Source organism: Eschrichtius robustus, chromosome X (assembly GCF_028021215.1).
Source record: "Eschrichtius robustus isolate mEscRob2 chromosome X, mEscRob2.pri, whole genome shotgun sequence".
Classification (NCBI taxonomy): domain Eukaryota; kingdom Metazoa; phylum Chordata; class Mammalia; order Artiodactyla; family Eschrichtiidae; genus Eschrichtius; species Eschrichtius robustus.
In genome coordinates, this window is record NC_090845.1 from 104957596 (window position 1) to 104982610 (window position 25015).

The window sequence follows — 25015 nt, forward strand, 5'->3', positions numbered from 1 at the left end:
GAACTGAAGAATACAATAGTAGAAATTCAAAACTTGCTATATAGGCTCAGTAGTATAGTGGAGATGACAGATGATAGAATCAGTGAGCTTGAGGATAAACCAATAGAACTTACTCAATCTGAGCAGCAGAGAGAAAATAGACTGGAAAAAAATAGAGCCTCAGAAACCTGTGGGAAATAACAAAAGATCCAACATTCATGTCAGAGTCCCAGAAAGATACCAAAACCAGACAAAGGCAGTGCAGAAAAGGGAGAAAACTATAGACAAGTATCTCATGAACTTAGAAAAATCTTCAACAAAACATTAGCAAAATGAAACCAACAATGTATAAAAGAATTATACACCATGACCAAGTGGGATTTATTCAAGGTATGCAAGCCTGGTTCAATATTTAAAAAATCAGTCAAGATAGTCTGCCATATCAAAAGACTAAACAAAAATCATATGCCCATGTCAATTGGCACAGAAAAACACATTTGATAAAATTCAACATTTATTCGTGATAAAAACTCTCAGTACATTAGGAATTAGAGGGGAACTTCCTTAACCATGTAAAGAACATCTACAAAAAACATACAGCTAACATTATACTTAATGGTGAAAGACTGAATGCTTTCGCTCTTAAGATTGGAACAAGGCAAGCATGTCTGCTCTTATCACTTCTATTCAACATTGTACTGGAAGTTCTAGACAGTGTAACAAGGCAAGAAAAAGAAATTTTAAAACATACAGATTAGAAAGAACAAAGTAAAACTGTCTCTATTTGCAGAAAACTTGATCATCTGCATACAAAATCACAAGAAATCTTAAAAAAAAAAACCCTTCTAGAACTAATAATGGAATTCAGCAAGGCTGTATGATACAAGAGCAACACAGAAAAATCAATTACATTTCTATATAGTAACTGGAAATCTAAAAAAACCAATAACACCTTTTATAAGTGCTCCAAAGAAAATGAAATATTTAGGTATAAACTTAACAAAACAGGTACAGGATTTGTATGCTGAAAATTACAAAACACTGATGAAAGAACTTAAGACATTAGTAATTTGAGAGACTGACCGTGTTCATAGATTGGAATACTCAATCAACATACTAAGATGTCAGTTCTCCCCAAGTTGATTTATAGGTTAATGAAATCTCTGTCAAAACCCAAGCAAGGATTTTTGTAGATATAGACAGGCTTATTATAAAATTTCTATGGAGGGAGTTCCCTGGTGGCCTAGTGGTTAGGATCCTGGGCTTTCATTGCTATGGCCCGGGTTCATCCCTGGTCGGGGAACTGAGATCCCGCAAGCCACGTGGTGTAGTTCCCCCCACCCACCCCCCCCCCCAAATTTTTTTATATGGAAAGGCAAAGGACCTAGAGTAGTTAAAATGATTTTTATAAAGAATAAACTTTTAAAAAGAATTAACCAATGTAAAGGCTTACTATATAGCGACAGTAATCAAGCTAGTATGGTAGTAGTGGAAGGGAGACACACAGATAAATGGAACAGAATAGAGAACCCAGAAATAAACTCACACAAATTTGTTCAATTGATTTTTGACAAAGGTGTAAAAAGCAGTTCAATGGAGGAAGAGTAGCCTTTTCAACAGATAGTGCAGGAGCAATTGACATCCATAGGCAAAATAAGTGAACGTTGACCTAAACATCACACTGTATACAAAGATGAACTCAAAATGGATCACAGACTTAAAGTGTAAAACTATAAGACTTGTAGAAAAAAAGCCCACAGGAGAAAATCTTCATGGTCTAGGGCTCAGCAAAGTGTTCTTAGGCTTGACACCATAAGCATGATCCATGAAAGGAGAAACTAGTAACTGGATTTCATCAAAATTGCAAAGTTTTGTTCTATGAAAGATCCTATTAATATGAGCTACAGAATGGAGAAAATATTTGCAAACTACATATCTGAGAAAAGATTTTTATCTAGAATACATAAAGAATTCTGGAAACTCAAACAATCCTGTTAGAAAATGGGCAAAATGTATGAATAGACATTTCACTAAAGAGGATATACAGATGGCAAATAACACATGAAAGGATGTTCAACACCGTAAGTCATCAGGAAAGTGCAAATCAAAACCACAGTGAGGTATTACTACACACCTCTCAGAAGAGCTAAAATAAAAAATAGTGACACCAAATGCTGGTGAGGATGCAGAGAAACTGAATCACTCATACACGTATTCTTCAGCAGATTAATGGTTAAGTAAACTAGGACATCCGTGCCATGGAATACTACTCAGCAATAAAAAGAAATGGGGTATCGGCTCATGTAATAACTTGAATAAATCTCCCAGGAATCCTCCTGAGTGAGAAAAAGCCAGTCTTAAAAGGTTATATACTATATGATTATTTATATAATACTATTGAAATGACAAAAAACATAGCGATGGGGAACAGGTTAGGGGGTGCCAGGGGTTAGGGAATGGGGCAGATGGAAGGTGAGTGTGGCTGCAGAGGAAGAACCCTTTTGGTGATAGTACAGTTCTGATCGTGTCGGTGGATACGTGAACCTACACATGAGATAAAATTGCATACGACTAAATACACAGACACATACAAACAAATGTTTACAAGTAAAGCTGGGGAAATCTGGGCAAGATCAACGGTTCGCAGCAGTGTCAATACCTTGACTGTGATATTATACTACAGTTTGACAAGATGTTACCCTTTCGGGAAACTGGATTAAAGAGTATGTGGTATCTCGCTGCATTATTTCTTACAATTGCATGTGACTCTACAATGATCTCAAAATAAAAAGTTCAATTGAAAAAAAGATGAAGACAAAAAATGGAGCCCTTGAACATTTTGCCAGAAGCTGGGCTAAGGAATCTGGCTCGTTGCGCGGGCATGGAACTAGTTGGCCATCTGGCTACAGACTAGATAGTTATAAAGAACAGTGACTCCCCCAACCTGGGGATGCAGGCCCTTCGGGAGCCTCTATAATAATCTATAAGCCTCTATAATAATCCAAACAGGTATTGTTCACCTTCTGGAAATTCTCAGTAACCAAATTTAATTGCAAATCACTTCCATGACAAAGCAAGTGTTTGCTATATGTCTTCATATCAGAGGGCCGCCCTAGGAAATCAGAATAGGGTATCTCCAACCTGTCCCCACCCTAACCCTTCCAAAATAGGAATCACTGGCCTGCTCATTGTTCATGGAGCCAATATGTGAGGCCTGAATGGGCCTGTTAACTCTGTATGGTGAACAGTCGCCACCCCTAACCCTGGTCAGTCAGCCAGCGGGCTCAGACCACAAGAGGAACTCTGAGGGGGAATGAGAAGCTGTGGATGATGGGCTGCAAACCCCATTCCATTGCTGGGCCAACGCCTCCAAACATATGCTCTGCCGCCTTCTTAGATTCAACACCTTCCTTAGGAGGAGCTCAGAGGGTTTTTATGATCTTTTCCGAAGAGCCCTTTTCATGCCTGTTCTTCAGACCTGGAGCATCTTGAACTTATCACTTGATGTTACAGAGGGCTAAACAAGCAATGGGAAAAGTGCATTTTCCCTTTATATTAGTTTTTAAGTTAATATATAGAAAAATTGATGTTATTGGTATACAGTTCTATGAATTTTAACACATGTATAGTTTCATGTAATCACCACTACAGTCAGGATACAGACTGTATCAGGATTCATCCCCCCAAACTCCCTCATGCTGCCCCTTTGTAGTTACACACACAACCCCCGCCCCAAAACCCTGGCAACCACTGATGTGTTCTCCATCACTGTAGTTTGGTCTTTTTGAGAAAGTCATGGAAATGGAATCATACAGTAGGTAACTTTGAAACTGGCTTCTCTCACTCAGCATCATGTCTTTGGGATTCATCACATTGTTGTATCTCTCAGTAGTTCATTTTAAGATCCCTTTTTACTTAAGAATTGCTCTCCAATTTTGTTGATTAGTTCTCTAAGCAGGCTTTGTACTAGTGCAGCAACAGTGTAATCTGTGTGCAATGAAATCACCTTTGGTCAAATGACTGACAGTTATTAATGTTTCTCTTATCCAGTTCTTAATCTGTTTCTTCTGGTGAAAAAAAAGTAGAGAGGCAAGAAGTAGATAATAATTTCTAAGCAAGCATTATAGAGTTCTAACACCAGAAAGCAGCACCCCTGACTGCCTGAACTGTTCTCAAATCACTTCTCTCACCACTTGAGAAACCTACCAGGACAGCAGTGGCCAGTGGACTTCTAGACATATGCTTCTTGCCCAGGAACCTCCGTGTGATTCTAGAACCAGTCCCATGCACAGGAATGAGTACAATTGCCTAGAAGGTAACGTTTTAAGGAGTTCTTAAACTGCCCTCCCAGGGACCCCAAAATGTCTTTTACTAAGGTTTAATCATGCCAGAAACTTCTACCATTAGAATCACTCATTCAGGCTAAGGAACTCCAGAAGACCTCTCTAAAAAAAATGCAAACGTATCACTTATAAGGATATCCCATTATGACGTTGGCCCTGAGGGACTGGAACAAAACCTGATTTGAGGCGGTGGCCAGGTCTGGCGTGGTGCTCAGTGCTCAGGACTGGGAACTCCAGCTTAAATTAGAGGTGAGGTCAGGGGATGACCCTGCACGGCCAAGTGGCAGCAGGAGATACTGGGACCCAAGGAGGTGGGCTGAAAAGAGGGGAATGTGTCAAAAGAGGAATTGGGACATGGTAAGAACAGAAGTTGCCTGTTTCATAAGTACACCTGGATCATGCCCTGGTGGGCCCCACTCTTGAGCTGGATCACTAGATGCCTTGTTTGTTGCTGTCTTATCTACCTAGTAAGTCAACACTAAGTAAAAGCTCTGAAACCCAACTCAATAAAAGAGTGTTTATGAATCCAGTGTACTTAACTAAGGAGAAAGGCACCTTCTGATCGCAGGAGAGCTTTCTTTTTTATTCAGTTTCCCCTTCTTTTGTGTTTATAGCCTTTTATCCTTCTCCCCAAAGGCAGGCCACTCTTGAAGTCCTACCTGTAAAAGGAACTTGACTGCCAAGTATCAGAGACTTCAGGTGGAGGGTGAATTGAGTCTGGTTCCTGTGAGGGAGGGGAGTCAGTCTCGGTGGCTGGGCTTAGCCTGGCACTGAGGGCAGTAGGACAACCCTTGCACGCTGCATTTAGGAAGCGAACGCCCCTTCTGCCCGGGGTGAACCAGGGCCCTGGTCTTCTTCACCAGTGTTATTTTACAACTTCCCGCCGCACACAGACACGTACAATTAATGAAGTAACGGTCGGTGTGTCTGCCAGTAACATAGCTAATTTCTGTTAATTAGCCATAGGCCAACAATTAGTAAATTGGTAGACTGTGCTTGAGTTGACACATTTTCAATCTGATGGTTCATAAAAGAGACAGCTGCTTCTTTTATGTATATGTAAGTGGCTCTTAGTGCATCAAAAGAATGTTTAAAACAACAAAGGAATAATCAAAAGTGCCGTTTATCATCTTGGTTTGTAACAGATTCAAACCATATAATGACAGCAGCCTGTAGTTAAATAAGCGGAGCAACAGATGGACGGCAGAGGCACTGGGGCAGGCGCAGTGGCCTTCCTGAGGGCTTCTGGCCACGGCCCCTGTGCTCCAAGCAGGTGTGCTGAGGTGTGGCCCAGGGAGTGGGAGAACTGATCAGTAAGATAGTCCAAACCTTTGCAAAGTAATAGTCACAGAGGAAGTGCTTTCTGAGAAATAACAGAAATAAAGTGCACCTAGGAAGCTAGTTAAATGTTTGAGACTCGAATGCGAATGGGAAAGAAATGCATCTTTAGAGCTGGTGCAGTCGGAGCCTTTCATGTTGAGGCACGAACATTTTCAACCTCCCCTACATTTTTGTTCATCTGATTTTCCACTTCAGTTGTTCATTCTCTATACCCTGCCCGCCTGTGGGACTGCACGCTAATTATCTCATGGTGGTGAGGTTCCAGGTGTGTGTGATTGATTCATGGTCCTGGGTCTGATATAAATGAACAGGTTAATTTCTTGGCCACTGCTTTTGCCTCTATCCCTGGCCACTTGGGCACAAATGAAAGCCATTTGGTCACAAGAGGGTGAGAGGGTGTAGACGAGAATGAATAATCCCATCCTCGACCCTGGAAAAAGAACTGAAAGGATATGATTTACACACACATCAGTTCTACCATCTTTTTGTAGAAACGACAGCATGCTCTTTCCTCACAATCCCACTCTTAAAGTATTTTTAAACTTCAGAATTGGAGTGAGGAACCTAGGCGTTGACACTGGTAAATTGTTCCTAGCTGGCAGTGTGGGAGAAGGTGGGCAGGGCACACTGTCCCTAGTCTAATTTCCCCCCCATGAAGTTCTGAAAGTTTGGTAGGAATAGTTGGTGAATTGAGAACAGTAAACACCCTTTCTTTTACGTGTATTAAAATATTCTTAATGCTTATGACAACTGTGAGGGGTGTTATGAAGAGAGGAAAATATTCACTATCTCCTGAAAAGTTAGCAGGGATAGGGAGTAGATCTTGATTTTTTTCTTCTTTATTTTTAAATTTTTATTTTATATCGGAGTAGGAAATCTTGATTTGACCAGAGAAAAAAAGTGGTTTGAGTTTTCCACTTCTGAGCCATTGATTTGATCTCAAGGGAACACAGCCTTACTGTTGCACAGCTGGGTGCTCACATTATTTTTTATTTATTTATTTATTTTAAAGTGACTGTGAATTCTTTTTTTTTTTTTAATTTATTTTTGGTTGTGTTGGGTCTTCATTGCTGCGCGCAGGCTTTCTCTAGTTGCAGGGAGCAGGGGCTACTCTTTGTTGCGGTGCACAGGCTTCTCATTGCGGTGGCTTCTCTTGTTGCAGAGCACAGGGTCTAGGCGCGTGGGCTTCAGTAGTTGTAGCATGCGGCCTCAGTAGTTGCAGCATGAGGGCCCTAGAGCACGTGGGCTCAGTAGTTGCGGTGTGCGGGCTCTAGGGCATGAGGGCTTCAGTAGTTGTGGTGCACGGGCTCAGTAGTTGTGGCGCACGGGCTTAGTTGGTCCGTGGCATATGGGATCTTCCCGGACCAGGGATCAAACCCATGTCCCCCTGCACTGGCAGGCAGATTCTTAACCACTGCACCACCAAGGAAGTCCCTGGGCACTGACATTAGTAGCAAGAGGCCAATCATATTTTTTCCTTTTGACTCTCCTTTTCTTTTACTTATCATATTTTGTGATTGTCCACATTCTTCAGATTTTTTTCCTGTTATCACGAGCTTGAAAAAGAATGTGGTCAGCTTCCACCCATTTGTATTAATGTAGGAGAGCATTAATACAGCTACAAGAGAAGTAGAGATAAGCCAGAAGTCAAAGAATCAGAGTGTTCCAACCGGAGGAGCCATAGAAACAACTGAGGCCAGCCCTTCACTTTTACACACAGGGAGACAGAGACCCAGAGAGGGAAGGTAGCAGCTCTCATGATTCCCATTCCTGTCCTCTTTCCAGAATGTGATATGTGACTTTATGGCTATATACTTTCCTTTCAAATTATGATTTGTAAAAGTTATTAGTTGCATTCCTGGGGCATGAAGCCAATTAGGTGTTAAGAAGGGATCCAGAGCTGTACAATAGTAGGAAAAGCTAGCCCCAAGCTAAATATTCACCCTGGATGATCAGATCTGGAGTCGACCCTCGCTTGCATTAAGTGTTGGCATTCTCCTAGGTTCTGCCCTTGGCCCTCTTTTCTTCTCTTCAGAGTACCTCCACAGTTAGGGTTGGTCTGTTGGGCAAATATAAGCCTGACTCGGAATTGAAAAGCTACAACTGCAGTTCTTAGGATGTTCCACCTATCTCAGCAGATAATGTATCCCTTGTTCAGTTCAACACCCACCTTTTCACCTGTTCCTCTCTTCACAATTCTTTGCTCTTCCCTTATACCCTGCTGCATTTGTAACCACAACAAAACTTCTGTTTCATTTTGATAAAAAGAAAAATCTTTTCAATCTGTGTCCCCCCCTGTCAGCTATTCCCTTGTCAGCCAAGCCTCTTGAAAGAATTATCCGTACTTGATGTTCTCAATCCTTCCTTTTCATTCACCCCAATGCCAAACTCAACGGACACCTTTTGGTCTTTATTGTAAGGGCTCTTGCTCTGCAGCATTTAACACAGCTCAACCATTCACCTGCTTGAAACTCTTTTCCCTGGTTTTTCTTCTCCAGATTCTCCTACTCCTCTGTTCCTCAAGGATCTTAATTGATAGTAGTTATATCTTGGGTTCACACCCAGCTTAAATCTCCTTTACTGCAATACTTCCCAACCTGTCATCTCTCAGGAAGGGATGGTAAAGCCGGGGACACAGCCAGTGGGCCTAGGGATGGCTCTCTAATGGGAAGTGGACACCGTATCTGCGGGAGTCCATTCTCTCCCCCAGGAATGCGGTGAGATGGAGGAAGCGGACTGCAGGGAACCAGGCTGAGAGGTCGCACAGGCTCAGAGGCTGATGCTACAGTTGTGGCTGTGGGAGTGGATGAGTGACTAGAAGACACTGCCAGGCAGAGGAGCAGGTGTGGGAAATAAAAGCAACACTCCCTGAGAACCAAGGAAGAGATCATGCACTGGGGAGAGATGTGGAGTAGCAGACAGAGGAGGGGAGAGAGGGGAAGAGTTGTGAGAGGAGTAGGAGGGAGACAGGGGAGTGATGAGAGCGAGCACAGGAGACGGCACCCAGACGACTTCGGAGTTTCTGTGAGGTGCTGCTGTGCTTCCTGGACTACGTTTCCGTGTGATTCGCTGTATCCCTGTAATAACCCTCTCTTTTCCTTACCTTATTTTAATGGGTTATTGTTTCTTGCAACCTTTACCCTAAGGTACCTCTTCTTCCACGAACTCCCCGACCTCACCCTCAGTGATCTCATCCACTTTTTTTTTAGTTTAAAATGTTTTTATTCAATGTAATACATGCATATAGTTAAGAAATAAAAGCGTACCAAAGGCTTATAGTGATAAGTAGAAGACCCTATGCCCACCCCTTTCCTGCAGTCACTCTTTGAAGTGTTTCTTAAGGTGTTTACATCAGTCATTTAAAAGAATAAGATTATCCTGCTATTTCTTTTTCTTTTGGTAAAATATACATTGCACAAAATTTACCATTTTAACTAATTTTAAGTGTACAGTGGCATTAAGTACATTCACATGGTTGTACAATCATCAGCACTATCCATCTACAGAAGTTTTTCATCATCTCAAACTGAAATTCTGTATCCATTAAACAATAACTTCTCATTCCCTTCCTCGCCAGCCCCTGGTAACCACTGTTTCTAGGTCTTGTCACTATGAACTTGACTATTCGAGGTACATCATATAAATGGAATCGAACAATATTTGTCCTCTGGTGTCTGGCTTATTTCACTTAGCAAATGTCTTCAAGGGTTGTCTGAGTTGTTATATATATCAGAATTTCATTCCTTTTTAAGGATGAATAATATTGTATTTTATACACACACACACACAACATCATATTTTGTTTATCCATTCATTCATTGATGGACATTTGAGCTATTTGCATCTTTGGCTATTACAAACATGCTGCTATGAACACAAGTGTATAATACCTGTTTGAGTCTCTGCTGTCAGTTCTTTTGGGTATGTACCCAGAAATGGAGTTGCTGGGTCATATGGTAATCCTGTGTTTGCTTTTTCTGAGGAACCACCATGCTGTTTTCCACATTCTACTATTTCTTTTCAAACACTTTTTAAACATCATCTACTGACTTTGTATTATGGTAGCTGAGATCCACCCACTCTTGAAGTATTCTGTAGCCCTTGTGTGCTGATGACTTCCCATCTACATTTCCAGCCCTGACTTTCCCCTGAGCTTCAGGCTTACATTATCCAAATGCTTGCTGGACATCTCCGTGTGGGTGTTAAGCTCAGAGTATCCAAAGCACAATTAAAATGCTTGCTCCTTCCCCTACCCCCAAACTTTCTTTTCCTCTGGTTATTATACTGCCCCTACATCAGTGAATGTCACCAATGTCTACCCAGTTACTCAAACAAGAAACCTGCAGGTTGTCCCAAACTGCTGCTGGACCTTACCATCCAATGGATCACCGAGGCCTGCTGATTTTACCTCTGAAATATTTCTTGGCTCCATTCTCTTTTCTTCTTCCTCACGGTCACTGCCCTAGTTTAGATGTTCATCCTCTATTGATGGAACCACTTGCCGCAGCCTCCTCCTAGCTCATCTCCCTGCCTCCATACTTGCCTCCGTATAATTCTATTGCACGCTGACCTACGCCAGTTTAGTCTCTCACACCGTCAGGTACTTTTCGGTGAATATCAGTAGATTCCAATGACCAGAGGTAGCTGTGTGTTGTAGTCCTCATCCCTCACTATCTCCACACCAGGTGGGACGTTCCACTGAAAACAGGACTCTGACCCAGTTCTGCCAGGCATACATTTATTAGCAGTTAGACATAGTCCTGCTGCCTGTCCTCATAAGATCCATTAAGCCCCACGCAGGAAAGGTTCACCTGAAGCACATTTAACAATTCTCCAGCAGTAGCGTTTTACCTGAACTTCTGGTCAGATCAGGCAACAGACTCGTCCATTAAGTGTCAGGGGGCAGGACCCAATGGATTCCTAGACCTAGAATGCCACTCTGGGATCACCAGTGTTTTAGGCCCCATTCATGCACGGGCAGACAAAAGTGTCAGTCCATAAATCTGGAACACCATTTATTTAACCAGTGAAAGTTTGTTTCTATATATATATTTTTTCACATCTTTATTGGAGTATAATTGCTTTACAATGGTGTGTTAGTTTCTGCTTTATAAGTGAATCAGTTATACATATACATATGTTCCCATATCTCTTCCCTCTTGCATCTCCCTCCCACCCTCCCTATCCCACCCCTGTAGGTGGTCACAAAGCACCGAGCTGATCTCCCTGTGCTATGCAGCTGCTTCCCACTAGCTAGCTATTTTATATTTGGTAGAGTATATATGTCCATGCCACTCTCTCACTTCGTCCCAGCTTACCCTTCCCCCTCTTCGTGTCCTCAGGTCCATTCTCTATGTCTGCATCTTTATTCCTGTCCTGCCCCTAGGTTCTTCAGAAGCATTTTTTTTTCTAGATTCCATATATCTGTGTTAGCATACGGTATTTGTTTTTCTCTTTCTGACTTACTTCACTCTGTATGACAGACTCTAGGTCCATCCACCTCACTACAAATAACTCAATTTCGTTCCTTTTTATGGCTGAGTAGTATTCCATTGTATATATGTGCCGCATCTTCTTTATCCATTTATCTGTCGATGGACACTTAGGTTGCTTCCATGTCCTGGCTGTTGTAAATAGTGCTGCAGTGAACATTGTGGTACATGACCCTTTTTGAATTATGGTTTTCTCAGAGTAATAGCCACTACAGAAATGAGCAAACCCTCTACTGTAGATTTACGTAGACTGGTTGAAGCTTTCCAGTAGCTGCATCTGGAGTGTGGACTCATAATTAGAGTCTTCCAGATGCACACTAAGCACTGCTAGAATGTGTTCCTCTTTGAGGTGCTTCAGATATTAACCATCCCTAGAGTATATGTATATATGTTCATGTACACATATAGGTGTGTGTGTGTCTCGCACTGTCTGTGCTGAGTTTTGTCTGTGTTTGTTTGTTTGTTTGTTTTTTGGCCGGGACGCATGCAGCATCTTAGTTCCCAGACCAGGGATCGAACCCTCACCCCCTGCAGTGGAGGCACGGAGTATTAACCACTGGACCGCCAGGGAAGTCCCTGTGCTGAGTTTTTTTAAAGTAAATTTCAGGCTATATAACAAATCTCCCCTCCCATGTACATCTGTCCATATTGTTCCCCTGCATAAAACCCTTCCCTTTCATGGTTCCCTGTTGCCTTGTATGTCCTTCAAGTGACATACAAGGCCTTGTCAGACCTGCCCCTTACCACTTTCTTTTCTGCACTTTACACTCTAGTCTAGAATTACCAAGCTGCTTTTAGTGAAGCCCACCAATGATGCTCTCCCCACCTGCCTAGCCCACCTTTCCCACTTTCCTTCACCTGGCTAACTCTTACTTATCCTCTATGAATCAATTCAGGCATCAGCCCTTTCAAGAAGCCTTCCCTGGAACCCGATTCAGAGTTAAGCTTGTTTATTTTATTTAACATATGAATAACACTTATTATGTGCCAGGAACTATTCTAAGTACTTTTCATCCTAATGACAACTCTATGAATTAGGTTCTATTATTATCCCTCTTTTCAAATGAGGAAACTGAGGCACATAGAGGTTTAACTTGTCCAAATTCACGCAATTGATATATGGCAAAGTCACACTTCAAACCCAGGCTGTCTGGCTCCAGAGTCTGTGCTTATAGAAATCCGTATGCTATGCTCTGTATTTCCATAGCACGGTACGCATACCTCTATCTCATCATTTAGCATGACAGTTTGAAATTCTTTCTTTGGGTATGTGTCTGCTGCTTCGCCATCAGGGTATTAAAGCTCAGTAGTCTCTGAAGTATGGTATAATGGTTAGATCATGCTGTTTGGAATTAGACATACCTGGGGTTAAGTCATGCGGTTTGGAATTAGACATACCTGGGGTTAAGTCCCACCTCTGCTCTGTACTAGCTGTGTTACCTTAGGCAAATTATTTAACCTTTCTATGCTTCCTTTTCCTAATGTGTAAATTGGGAATACGAATACCTCACAGGGCAATGGAAAGAATGAAATGAGATGATGTATCTAAAGCACTTAGCAGTGGGTCTGACATAGTAAAAAACAAAGCAAAACAAAAAAGTCTGGTAATGCTTGATTATCACAACTAGTTATTATTATCTCTGCATCTCTAGCAACTACCACAGTGCTTGGAAAATAGACATTTGAGAAATACTTGTTGAACTGAACTATTGTGGAAATCTTTAGACTGACATAGATATCTAAAGTGTATCTTAGTGTGTACGACTTCAGAAATGGTCCCCCATAGTTAAGCAGGATGTGCCACCTCACTTTGCTGGGGCACCCTTAAGAGTTTTACCTCCGAAGGGTAGATAGCCCTGGAGCTATCCAGTCATATAACTAATAAGCATATCATTCTGGTCCTTGCAGCCATTAGTTTTACTCTAGCTGAAGCTCAGATAGGATAGCTCATCACTTTGAAGTGAGTCTTGTTATCCCAAGTCATCTCATCCTTCAAAATGAAAGAGAACTCCATTTAGTTTCCTTTTCTTAGAACAAGGGCTTCAGAACTCCCCAGGGCTATCCATTCTCGTAGGATCTCTGACCTTTTCGGTCAGAGATGCAAATTTCCTTCCCAGTATCCCAGAGCTTTGATCCCTTCTGTTATAAATGTCACTTGTCAAATGAATGAAAAATACAGTTATCAGACATGCTCAAGTCACCTTTGGATAGTGTTGTGACAGAAAATGTCTCAGGTATCAATTAAGTACCCATCTTTTTGCACCCAAGGGCAGTAGAAGATGCTACTTGAAAAGCTGAAATAAACATATATATCACATCCAGATAATAATACAACCCCCCAGAATACTAAGGGAATGGAAGCTCCTAAGGCAGAATCTTTTGGTTAACTTAGGGCTAAGGAGAAACCTCATTTGGGTTCAGGTGGCCAATCTTTCTACAATATCTGAACCCACTTTCCTCCATAAAGGAGGACAGTCTAATGACCACCGATTATTTCTTCCATGCGGATCTTGCAAGATCTCTAGGCCAATCACTTTTCAGAATTTTAAGTAGAGAGACAAAGTGGAAGAAATTGAACTGACTTTGTATTGTTGATGAAAAAAAATCAATAGTCTGTGAACGGAATGGAAAATTTTATTCAAGCCAACCTGAGGATTATAACCTGGGAGACAGTCTCTCAGAGAGCTCTGAGAACTGTTCTGCCCATTAGAGGTCAAAGCACAGTTATATCCATTTTTGAGACAAAGGGTTATACATCAGACGTATTGATAGTTCACACAATTCAGATCTGCACGTACAAAGTAGTGGGTCATTGTGACCCCTTACAGGGTTAAGAAGGAATGTTATCCCCTAAGGAGTTATCGAGTAGTGTGTCATTGTGGCCTCTTACAAGATTAAGAAGGAATGTTGTCTCCTAAGAAGTGATCTTGCTGGTACCAGGAGAACATTGCTCTTTATGGTTGAGCAGGTATTTCTGCCACTGGGGAGGTCTGGTTGGTGCATAATGCAGATGCACAATGCACACTAGAGGGGAGGGAGGAGGCCAGAGGGTAGAGAAAAATTTTATGTTTACATTTTTCTTGACTTGCCTTAAAATGTGAATTTTTATTTCATCAGTATTAATCCTGGTCATAGCCTATAATCTGGCAGTTTGATTAAACCTCTGATTGTTATGTTATCATTTTTCTCTTTTTTAGAAGAACCCCACCACCTAACACACAAAAACGTCCAACTAGCTGAGGGTTCTGGATTCTCAAGTGCTAAGGGAATAATGACTGGAGTGTGGGTTGGTCAGGAGAGGCTGCCTGGAGAAGGTCTCCAGCCGGATGGTGAAGGGCTGGTAGAATTTCGATGGCAAGGGCTTCCCCGAGTTGAGGAAGAGGGGTTGGGCACGAGCCAGAGCACACAGCGCCTGTAATAAACTAGAGGCGAGGCTAGCGGTTTTATGCTTAGAGCAAAGCCTGGAATTCCCCTCTCTTTTTCTGTCCAGATGGTCAGAAATAAACCACGGAGGTTCCAGAAACACAGAGATCGGAAATGTTCACTCTAGGAAAGTGCACTGGGCCAGAAGTGAAGAGCTGTGATCTCTGATCCTGGTCCTACCACCGATTTGTCCCATAATGGTGGGCAGTTCGTGTAAAGCTTTTTTAGACCATTTTCTTGCCAGTTAGATAGAGATAGATATATGATCAGACTACCACACGGAGTTGGTGGGAGGATTCAGTGAAAGCTTACAAATATCCATCAGATAGAAGTTACTGAGATACTATTATTAAAATGTACCAGTGGAGACACTAGTACAGCTCTTCCTTCCATTCCCGTTGGCCTCTTTAGCCAACACTCAACATGAATTTCACGAGAGGTTGCTGGTTGCCTTTCTAAAAACATATTTAACCAGTTTCTTCATGCTACTCAAAATTTGAAGGTCGAAATTCTAAACTTTGTAACAATCTAAAAAGGAATTTAAGGCAATCTTATGACACTGTTGTGGAGGTTCCAGGCTTCCTCTTATAATGCATGGAAGGTGTTAAAGCAACTGTTCTCTTTGACTAGTCCAGAAAAATCCTCCTTCCTTCATCTCCTTGAATCTAGCCTGCATATCTGAGAGAATTCTGATTATAGTTTATACAGTATAACATTGGTGCCTAAGGGCCATTCCCTTAGCCATTCCCTTTACACCTGTGTTGAATGAAGGGGTTGGTGGAAGTTCAAATCTGTGTGTTAACATATGACTTTAATTGGAGACTGAAGATGACCGCTTGTTAATAATTTGGCATATGAATCATTTAAAAAACAAAACACTTCTGGTGAAGAGAGGTGCTAGAATTCATCCTCATCCCCTCCTCCTGAATGTGTATTTTACATAAAATCACACAGATTTTCTTAACAAGTTTAACAGTGTGCTATAACATAATTGAAATATTATACCAGAAGCATTGTCAATGCTAAGTACTCTCCAATTTATAATGCATGAATAAATTCTCTAAAACTCTTGAGAAGAGTATCCATTTTCCCAGCTAAATAATCTTTAAGTTCAAAAGGTAAAATGAATATTTCTTCTTATATGAAATATGGCATATATGTGGGAGTAGAGTTTTGATAAGCATTTGTGAACTCCCTGCTGGTTGATTTAAAAACCTCCTTGGCAATCACATGGCAACTAAGGATACTATGCCCCCTTCTACCTAGGGGCCAAGACATGGTGTCTGCAGAATTATGTATCCATTAAGGTAACATTAGCTCTGTCATTTTCAACATATGGCATCCAAGGTCACCCTGGATGCTGGCAACCAGCCAGTAGATGGGAAAAGAGAAAGAGTAGAGAAGGCATGTGCGCTTCTTAGACTGGCCTGAATGTCACCCACACCCCTTCCACCAACATTCCGTGAGCGAAGGTTTGTCAGAAAGGCCCCACCTAGATGCAAAGGGAACTGAGAAATGGTAGTTCCTGTCTACAGAGCCACTTCCCAACCACAACTCAAGCATGATGGAAGGGCAATACAGATATTTGGAGGCTAGCTAAGTGACTTTGGCGCAGTTGTACTGTGGCAGTTACTAATTTCTTGTCTCAGCTCCAAAATCTCCAGACCCTGCTTTGTGATGCTGGCAGTAGGGCACTACAAACCACATTTCTGCTTTGTTGTCTGACTCTATGTTAGGTTCTGCTAATAGGGGGCAGTAGAGGGAGACAGCAAAGCTGGAGAAGGAAGAGACTTACTCCTACCTGTTTGCTTACCGTGGGTTTTCCTGTCTGCTTGTCGTGGTTCCTGTATCACCACAGCCTTGCGTCGTCACCGTGGAAACAGCAGTGTCTTCCTATAGCATCAGCTGTATCTGGTTGCAGTTTTTCCACCACCTGGAAGAATCAGCCCCATTGTGTCTGCTGAGAGACACCACCAACCATCTTGTGCCCCCCTCTTCAGAAGTCTGGGTCCAGCGCCACAGGGACCTTCCTCCAAGCTCAGAGGTCTCAGTACCAGTTGGCAAGTGCCCACTTTTCAGAAGTCTGAGGTTTAGCTCCAGGGACCCCCTCTCCCAAGTTTTAGTAATTCAACCTCTTCTCTCCCCCTGCCCCCCGCCCCCGCGCCACCTGCCCTGCTGCCTGAGGGTAATAGCTGCTTCCTGCAGTTTTTACCTTTGTGAAACCTTAGAGCAGCACTATCCCATAGAAATATAATGTGAATACTAGTTTTTAATTTTCTAGTAGCCACATTAAAAAAAAGTAAAAAGAAATGGTAAAATTAATTTTAATGATATATTGTGTATAACCCAATCTGATCTTTCATTTTAGCATATGATCACTGTAAAAACTATTGAGATATTTTGATATGAAGTCTTTGAAATCTGGTGTGTATTTTACACTTACAGCACATTTCAATTTGGAGGATAAATTTCACCAGAAATACTTGGTCTGCCTTAGATTTCATAAAATTTACAGTTGAAAATATAGATTCACCAGCTCACGTTGTTCCAAACATACATAAAAGCTTTCTAATAACTGAATTGAGTATCAATCTGTAACTTTTTATTTGGAAAAAATTGTGCACTCACAAGAAGTTGCAAAAAATACTACAGAGAGGTTCTATGTACCTACCACCCGGCTTCCCCCATTAGTGACATCTTCCGTGATTATAGTCATTGTCAAAACCAGAAAATTAATTGGCACAACACAATTAAGTAGATTACAGACCTTAATCAGATTTCCCCAGTTTTGATATGCACTTATTTCTTGGTATGTCTTTGTGATTATATGGCATTTCATTGCTTGTAGAGATTTGTATAACCACTTCACCACCACAATCAAGAGACAGAACTCTTCCATCACTACAAAGGATATTCCTCATGCTGCCCCTTTATTGTTACTTCTCCCCTCCCCTACAGTGAGCCCCTGGCAACCACTTATATGTTCTCCATCTCTATAATTTTGTCCCAGAGTAATGGAAATAAAAACAAAAATAAACAAATGGGACCTAATTAAACTCAAAAGCTTTTGCACTGCAAAGGAAACCATAACCAAAACAAAAAGGCAAGCCACAGATTGGGGGAAAATATTTGCAAATGATGTGACCGACAAGGGATTAGTCTCCAGAATTTACAAACAGCTCATGCATCAAAACAAACAACCCAATCAAAAAATGGGCAGAAGACCTAAATAGACATTTCTCCAAAGAAGACATACAGATGGCCAAGAGGCACATGAAAAGACGTTCAGCATCGCTAATTATTAGAGAATTGCAAATTAAAACTACAATGAGATGTCACCTCACACCAGTCAAAATGGCTATCATCAAAAAATCCACAAACAATAAATGCTGGAGAGGGTGTGGAGAGAAGGGAACCCTCCTACACTGTTGGTGGGAATGTAAGTTGGTGCTGCCACTATGGAGAACAGTATGGAGGTTCCTTAAAAAACTAAAAATAGAGCTACCATATGATCCTGCAATCCCACTCCTGGGCGTATATCCAGAGAAAACCATAATTCAAAAAGATACATGCACCCCAATGTTCATTGCAGCACTATTTACAATAGCCAGGACATGGAAGCAACCTAAATGTCCATCAACAGAGGAATGGATAAAGAAGATGTGGCACATATATACAATGGAATATTACTCAGCCATTAAAAAGAATGAAATAATGCCACTTGCAGCAACATGGATGGACCTAGAGATTGTCATACTGCGTGAAGTAAGTCAGACAAAGAGAAATATCATATGATATCACTTCTAAATGGAATCTAAAAAGAATTGATACAAATGAACTTACAAAACAGAAACAGACTCACAGATTTAGAGAAGGAACTTAGGGTCACCGGGGGGAAGGGTGGGGAGAAGAGATAGTTAGGGAGTCTGGGATTGACATGTACACACTGCTGTATCTAAAGTGGATAACCAACAAGGACCTACTGTATAGCACAGGGAACTCCGCTCAATATTATGTAACAACCTACGTGGGATAAGAATTTGAAAAAGAATAGATACATGTATATGTATAACTGAATTACTTTGCTGTACACCTGAAACTATCACAACATTGTTAATCAACTATACTCCAATATAAAATTTTAAAAAATAAATAATTCCTTAAGAAAAAGAATGTTATATAAATGTCATCCTATAGTATGTAACGTTTTGAAATTGGCTTTTTCTTTTTTCCACTCAGCATAATGCCCTTAAGAGCCATCCAAGTTGTTGGGTATATCAGTGGTTTGTTCCTTTTTATTGCTGAATAATATTCCATAGTATGGATGCACCACAATGTGTTTGACCACTCACCTGTTGAAGGACATTTGGTTTGTTTTCAGATTTCAAGCTGTGTAAGCATTTGAGTATAGGTTTTTGTGTGAGCCTAAGTTTTCATTTCTCTGGGATAAATGCCCAGGAGTGTGATTGCTGGGTCATAGGTAACTCTATGTTTAATTGTCAGAATGATTTTCAGAGTGGCTGTACCGTGTTTCATTCGGACCAACAGTGATAGCGAGATCCAGTTTATTGGCATCCCTATCAACATTTGGTGTTATCAGTGTTTAATTTTAACCATTTGAATAGGGATGTAGTCTCATCTCATTGTTCTTATTTGTGTTTGCCTAATGACTAGTGATGTTGGACAACTTTTCATGCATTTATTTGCCATCTGTATATCATTTCTGGTGAAGTGTCTGTTCAAGTCTGTTCCCATTAGAAAATTGGGTGGTTGGTTTCTTACAGTTGAGTTTTAAGAGTTCTTGATATATTCTGTAGACAAATCCTTTGTTAGAGATGTGATCTGCATATATATTCTCCCAGTCCATAGCTTGTCTTTTTATCTTCTTAACAGGGTTTTTCACAGAGCAAAACTTTTTCATCCTAAGGAAGTTCAATTTATTGATTTTTTTCTTTTATGTATTGTGCTTTTAGTGTCATGTGTAAGAATTCTTCACCTAACCCTAGGTCATGAATATTTTCTGCTATGTTTCATTCTAAAATTTTATAATTTTACATTTAAATCTGTGATCCAATTTGAGTCAATTTTTATGTAAATTATGAGGTTTAGGTCTAGGTTTATTATATTATACTTTTGCCTATGGATGTCCAATTTTACCAGCACCATTTGTTGAAAAAAATAACCATGTTTCTGGGGTCCCATAACCATCGAGGTTCAATGGTTCACTGGATGGACTCACAAGACTCAATAGCAGGCTTTACTCACAGCTAAGGTTTATTACATCAAAGGATACAGACCAAAAGTGATAGGAAAAATATATGCATTCAGTAGAGTTCAGAGAGGTCATCTGAACCATCTGAAGCCACACAAGGATGTGCTTTCTCTCTATCAGTGAACTACAGGTGTGGAATAACTTTGCCCAGGGAAGCCTGTTCAAGACTCGGGATCTGCGGCTTTTCTGTGTAGGGGAACAGCTCTGTCATGGCAGTCTGGTGAAATTGATCACATAGGCAAAGGCTTGACTGCAGTGTATCTGAGTCTTAGCAGAACTCCTTGTGATCCACTTGGAACACAAGAGGATGGGAGGCACTTTTTGTTTTGTGGTCACCCCTTTCCGGTATGTAGGACAGGGAGCATGGGTTGCTGCTACATTTGGCTACTCTTCCTTTCATTCTCCATGTAAGTAATAATCTGAATCCATAAAGGGCTCGTTGTGTTTTTATTGGCCATTGGCGTCAGACCTTAGTCTTTCCTCACGCTCCACTGAATTGCTTTTTCATCTTTATAAAATATCAGTGCGTATATTTATGTGAGTCAATTCTTTTCAACAGCTTTGTTGGGGTATAACTGACATACAGTAAACTGCACATGTTCAAAGCACACAATTAAGTTTTGACATATGTATACACCTATGAAACCATCAGCACAGTCGAGATGATGAACATACCGCAAAGTTCCCAAGTGCCCTCTGTAATCCCTCCTTCCCCTCTGTCTCCAGGCAATCACTGATCTGTTTTCTGTCATTTTAGGTTAGTTTGCATTTTTTAGAATTTATATTTGAATCATACATTGAATCATATATCTTTTTTCCAGCTTCCTTTGTTGAGCATAATTATTTTGAGATTCACCCATGTTGTTGCATATATCAATAGTTCATTCCTTTTTTTTTTTTTGCTGAGTAATATTTCACTGTGTGGGTATATATACAACTAATTGTTTACCCATACACCTGTTGATGGATGTTTGGATTTCCAGTTTTTAGCTATTGCAAATAAAGCTTTTATGAACATTTGTGTACAAGACTTTCTATGGATAATGTTTTCTTTTCTCTTGGGTAAGTATCTATGAGAGGAGTGGCTGAATCATTTCATAGGTGTATGTTAAACTTTTTTAAAAACTACCAAACTGTTTTACAAAGTGGTACCATTTATATTACCACCAGCCATGTGATAGAGTTCCAGTTTATTGGCATCCTCAGCAACACTTGGTATGGCGATTCTTTTTAATTTTACCCATTCAAATTGATGTGTAGTGTTATTTCATTTTGGTTTTAGCTTGCATTTACCTAACGATCAGTGATGTTGAAACTCTTTTCATGTGCTTATTGGCCATCTGTATATCTTCTTTGGTGAAGTGTCTATTCAAATCTTTGGCCCATTTTATATTGATTGGGTTGACTATTTTCTTATTTTTGAGTTTTTAGAGTATTTTATATATTCTGGATACAAATCCTTTATCAGATATATGCTTTGCAAACATTTTCTTCCAGTCTATGAATTGTCATTCTCATTATCTTAACAGCGTTTTTCAAAGAACAAACGTTTTTAATTTTTGTGAAGTCTAACTTATCAATTTGTTTTTAATGGCTTATGCTTTTGGTGTCATATCTAAGAAATCATTGCCTAACCCAAGGTCATGAGATTTTTCTCCTAAATTTTCTTCAAGAAATTTTGCAGTTTTAGTTTTTATATTTAATACTGTGATCCATTTTGTGTATGGTACAAGGTATTAATCCAAGTTATTTTTTGCATATGAACATCTAGTATTTCCAGGACCATTTATTGAAAAGGTTATTCTTTTTCTAATGAACTGCCTTTACACCTTTGTAAAAAAAAAATCAGTTGTCTATATTTGTGTGAGTATATTTCTGGGCTCTCTGTTCTCTTCCATTAATATATTTTTCTGTTTGGACATCAATCCCACACTGTCTTGATTATAGTGTAGCTTTATAATACTTTTTTTTTTTTTTTTTTTGGCTGCACCGCGCACATGGCTTGCAGGATCTTAGTTCCCTGATCAGGGATTGAACTCGGGCCCGGCAGTGAAAGTGCCAAGTCCTAACCACTGGACTGCCAGGGAATTTCCTATAATACATCTTAAAATCAGGTAGTGTTAACCTTCCAAATGTGTTCTTTTCTCAAAGTTGCTTTGACAATTCTAGGTCATTTGTATTTACATATGAATTTTAGAATCAGCTTGTGATTTTCTATAAAAATTCCTGCTGGGAATTTGAAAGGAATTATATTGAATCTGTAAATCAATTTGGGAAGAATTGTTATCTCAACAATATTGAGTCTTCTGACCCATGAATAAGGTATAAATATCACTATTTAGATTTTCTTTAATTTCTCCCAGCAAAGCTTTATAGTTTTCAGCATACAGGTTTTGCACATCTTTTCTTGACCAAATGCTTTGGCCAGAACCTCTAGTACCGTGCTGAATATAAAGAGTGAGAATGGACATCTTGATTTATTACTGATCTTCTTATAGGGAAAGCACTCAGTCTTTCACCAATAAGTATGATGTTAAGTATAGGTTCTTCATAGATGCTCTTTATCAGGTTGATGAAGTTCCCTTCTGTTCCTAGTTTGCTGAGAGTTATTATCAGTAATGGATGAAAGAGCTGTGAAGTGGAAGCTTTGGACCTCACCTACCTTAGTCAGAATTGTTCTGTTTTATGTTTTATGTGTGGATATTCTCTGTGAACTTTGTTTGCAAAATGAATTCAACTCCTAATAAGAAAAAAAAGTTTGAATAACACTACTTTATACAATAAGTAAATGTATTAGTCAGGGTACTCCAGAGAAACAGAGCCAGTAGGATAGATAGATAGATAGATAGATAGATAGATAGATAGATAGATAGATAGATAGATAGATATGTGTGTGTGTATAATATATATAATGAGGAATTGGTTCACAATATTACGGAAGTGAGAAGTCCCAAGATCAGCCATCTGCAAACTGGAGACACAGGAAAGCCAGTGGTATAATTCTTAGAGAATGGATGAATTCCAGTCCAAGTCCGGAGGCCTGACAACCAGGTAAGCCAATGGTGTAAAATCTCAGTACAAGGGCAGAAGATCAATGTCCCAGCTCATTCAGGCAGACAAGAAGCAAAACGGGTGAATTCTTCCTTCCACCTTGTGTTCTATTCAGGTCCTCAATGGATTGGATGATGCCCACATTGGGGAGGGCAGTCTACTTTAGTGAGTCCACCAATTCAAATGCTCATCTCATCCGGAAACACCCTCATAGACACACCCAGAAACGATGTTTAATCTGGGCACCCCTTAGCCCAGTCAAGTTGACACATAAGTTAACCACCACAGTAAGTTATTGAAAAATTGAATATAAATTTAACTTTTTATTTTCCAATGAACTAGAAACACATAGGGAAATCTTTTGAAAGAATATTCCTGCATTCTTTGTAAAATCTAGAGGATTCCTAGGCCATGCTTGAAAACGCTGATTCTGGGAATTCCCTGGCGGTCCAGTGGTTAGGACTCCGCACTTTCACTGCCAAGGGCGCAGGTTCAATCCCTGGTCAGAGAACTAAGATCCTGCAATACGTGCGGTGTGGCCAAAAAAACAAAACGAAATGAAACAAATGCTGATTCTGCAGCCTCTTAGAAGAAGTAGAGTTGTAAGACTGAGAGGGAACTTTCCAGAGAAGACTGATCTAACCTTCTGCCCCCAGGGATTGTAGTAGTGCTGGGGAGAAGGTGTGGCGAGTCTAGAGAAGGACATTTTCCCATTTCTCTCACTGTTCTATATCTTAGGAACAAGGCATAAGTTCTGCACAGCCTTGGATTCCCTTGGGATTACAGGCTGCTTGCGGGCAGGAACTGTATTACTTTCTTTTCTGTAGCTCCTTCAGCTGTCTCTCACAGTTCTTTAAACATCTCATGTGCTAAATGAGTAAATAAATGATAGGTGGGCGGACACCTTTTCCTTCCTACCATCTCTTGCCCCTTACGTTTTGAGCTCACTCGGCCCAGCTCTAGACAGACTTGTGAAGCAGATCGAGTTTGTCTTTGGTGCCCTTTGCCCACCACGTGTTGCTGTCTCCTGAGTGCCCGGTGTGTCCTCCTACTCGTGATTGTTTCACTCTCAAATCCCAGCAAGGCCTGTTCTTCACAGGCAGCATCCCATGCCTCATCTGAGCTTCCTCATTATGTGTCCTGTCTTGCTTTCTTTAACGATTCCACAGAGTTAGGGTCAGGCCACCTAGTGGATGAAGATTACAGAGAAGAGAGCCTTCAGACTCTTGCCTCAGCATGCAACTAGGGTATCCACAGCACTCTCCTCCCTCTCTCATCACCTCCAAGCACCGAGCCCACCCATGGTGGACAGTACTTACCCACCTCCCAAGCCCCCTTTCCCCTCTCTGAGAACAGTTTTGTGTGATCCTGGGGTAGTTTGGTTTTTAAGGGCAGGTAAGCCACAAAAATAGAGCAAGCCCTTCTTGGATCACCGTGTCTCCCACTGCTCATTGTTCAAAGTTCCTGTTTTCCAAGTTGATATATTGAGAAAAGTATAAGCTTCTGCCAGAGCATCCATTTCTTTCCATGTGTGGGTTATCCTGTCCTATCTTGGCTCATAGGAAATAAAGGAAACAAACTATTTTGTTTCAGTTAGGGAGAATCAGTATTAAGGATTTACTCCTTCCTTTGTTTGTTAAACAAATCATCATCATGCGCCCACTATATACAAATAGATTATGATAACAGGGACTTCCTTAGATATCGGTTTGTTTTCTGTTTACTCCATCAGCAGAATTCTTCAGGGAAGCTTGAAGAACTGTAAATGGCTCACTAACAAAAGCAAACAACACTCAAACATTTAAAATTAGGCAACTTTCAAACTACCATCCACACATGTTTCCAGGTTTCATTTAAAAGCAAAACCAACTTGAGTACCAGGTGTGAACTTAAAGTAATAGGATTGTTATCTTCTAAAAATAAACCTGAGAGGGTGTACCCGTCCGAAGACATAATCTCCCAGCTAGTGTAGCCATCTTGAGAGTCCGAGCCCTTGTTCTATTGGTGTGGCCACAACTACTTGTCTTTTGGGACTAAAATTAGACCTCACCTCCTCCTTCAGGGAGCCGGCCCTCACCCTCAAGTCTGGGTTTGATGCTCTTCTTCTGGGCTCC

At 40.7% G+C, this 25015-nt stretch overlaps 1 long non-coding RNA gene across 3 annotated transcripts in view; it reads left to right on the plus strand.

Moving 5' to 3' along the window:
- LOC137756927 (uncharacterized) overlaps positions 1–25015 on the plus strand; it is a 69676-nt gene that overhangs the window by 40648 nt on the left and 4013 nt on the right. The window contains exon 8 of one of the 3 annotated variants that reach the window (XR_011072278.1): positions 16437–16754. The exons of the other annotated variants lie outside the window; for them this stretch is intronic. This is a non-coding gene — a long non-coding RNA (uncharacterized lncRNA). Of the gene's footprint in view, positions 1–16436; positions 16755–25015 lie in introns of those variants that run through there. 3 annotated transcript variants of the gene reach the window in all.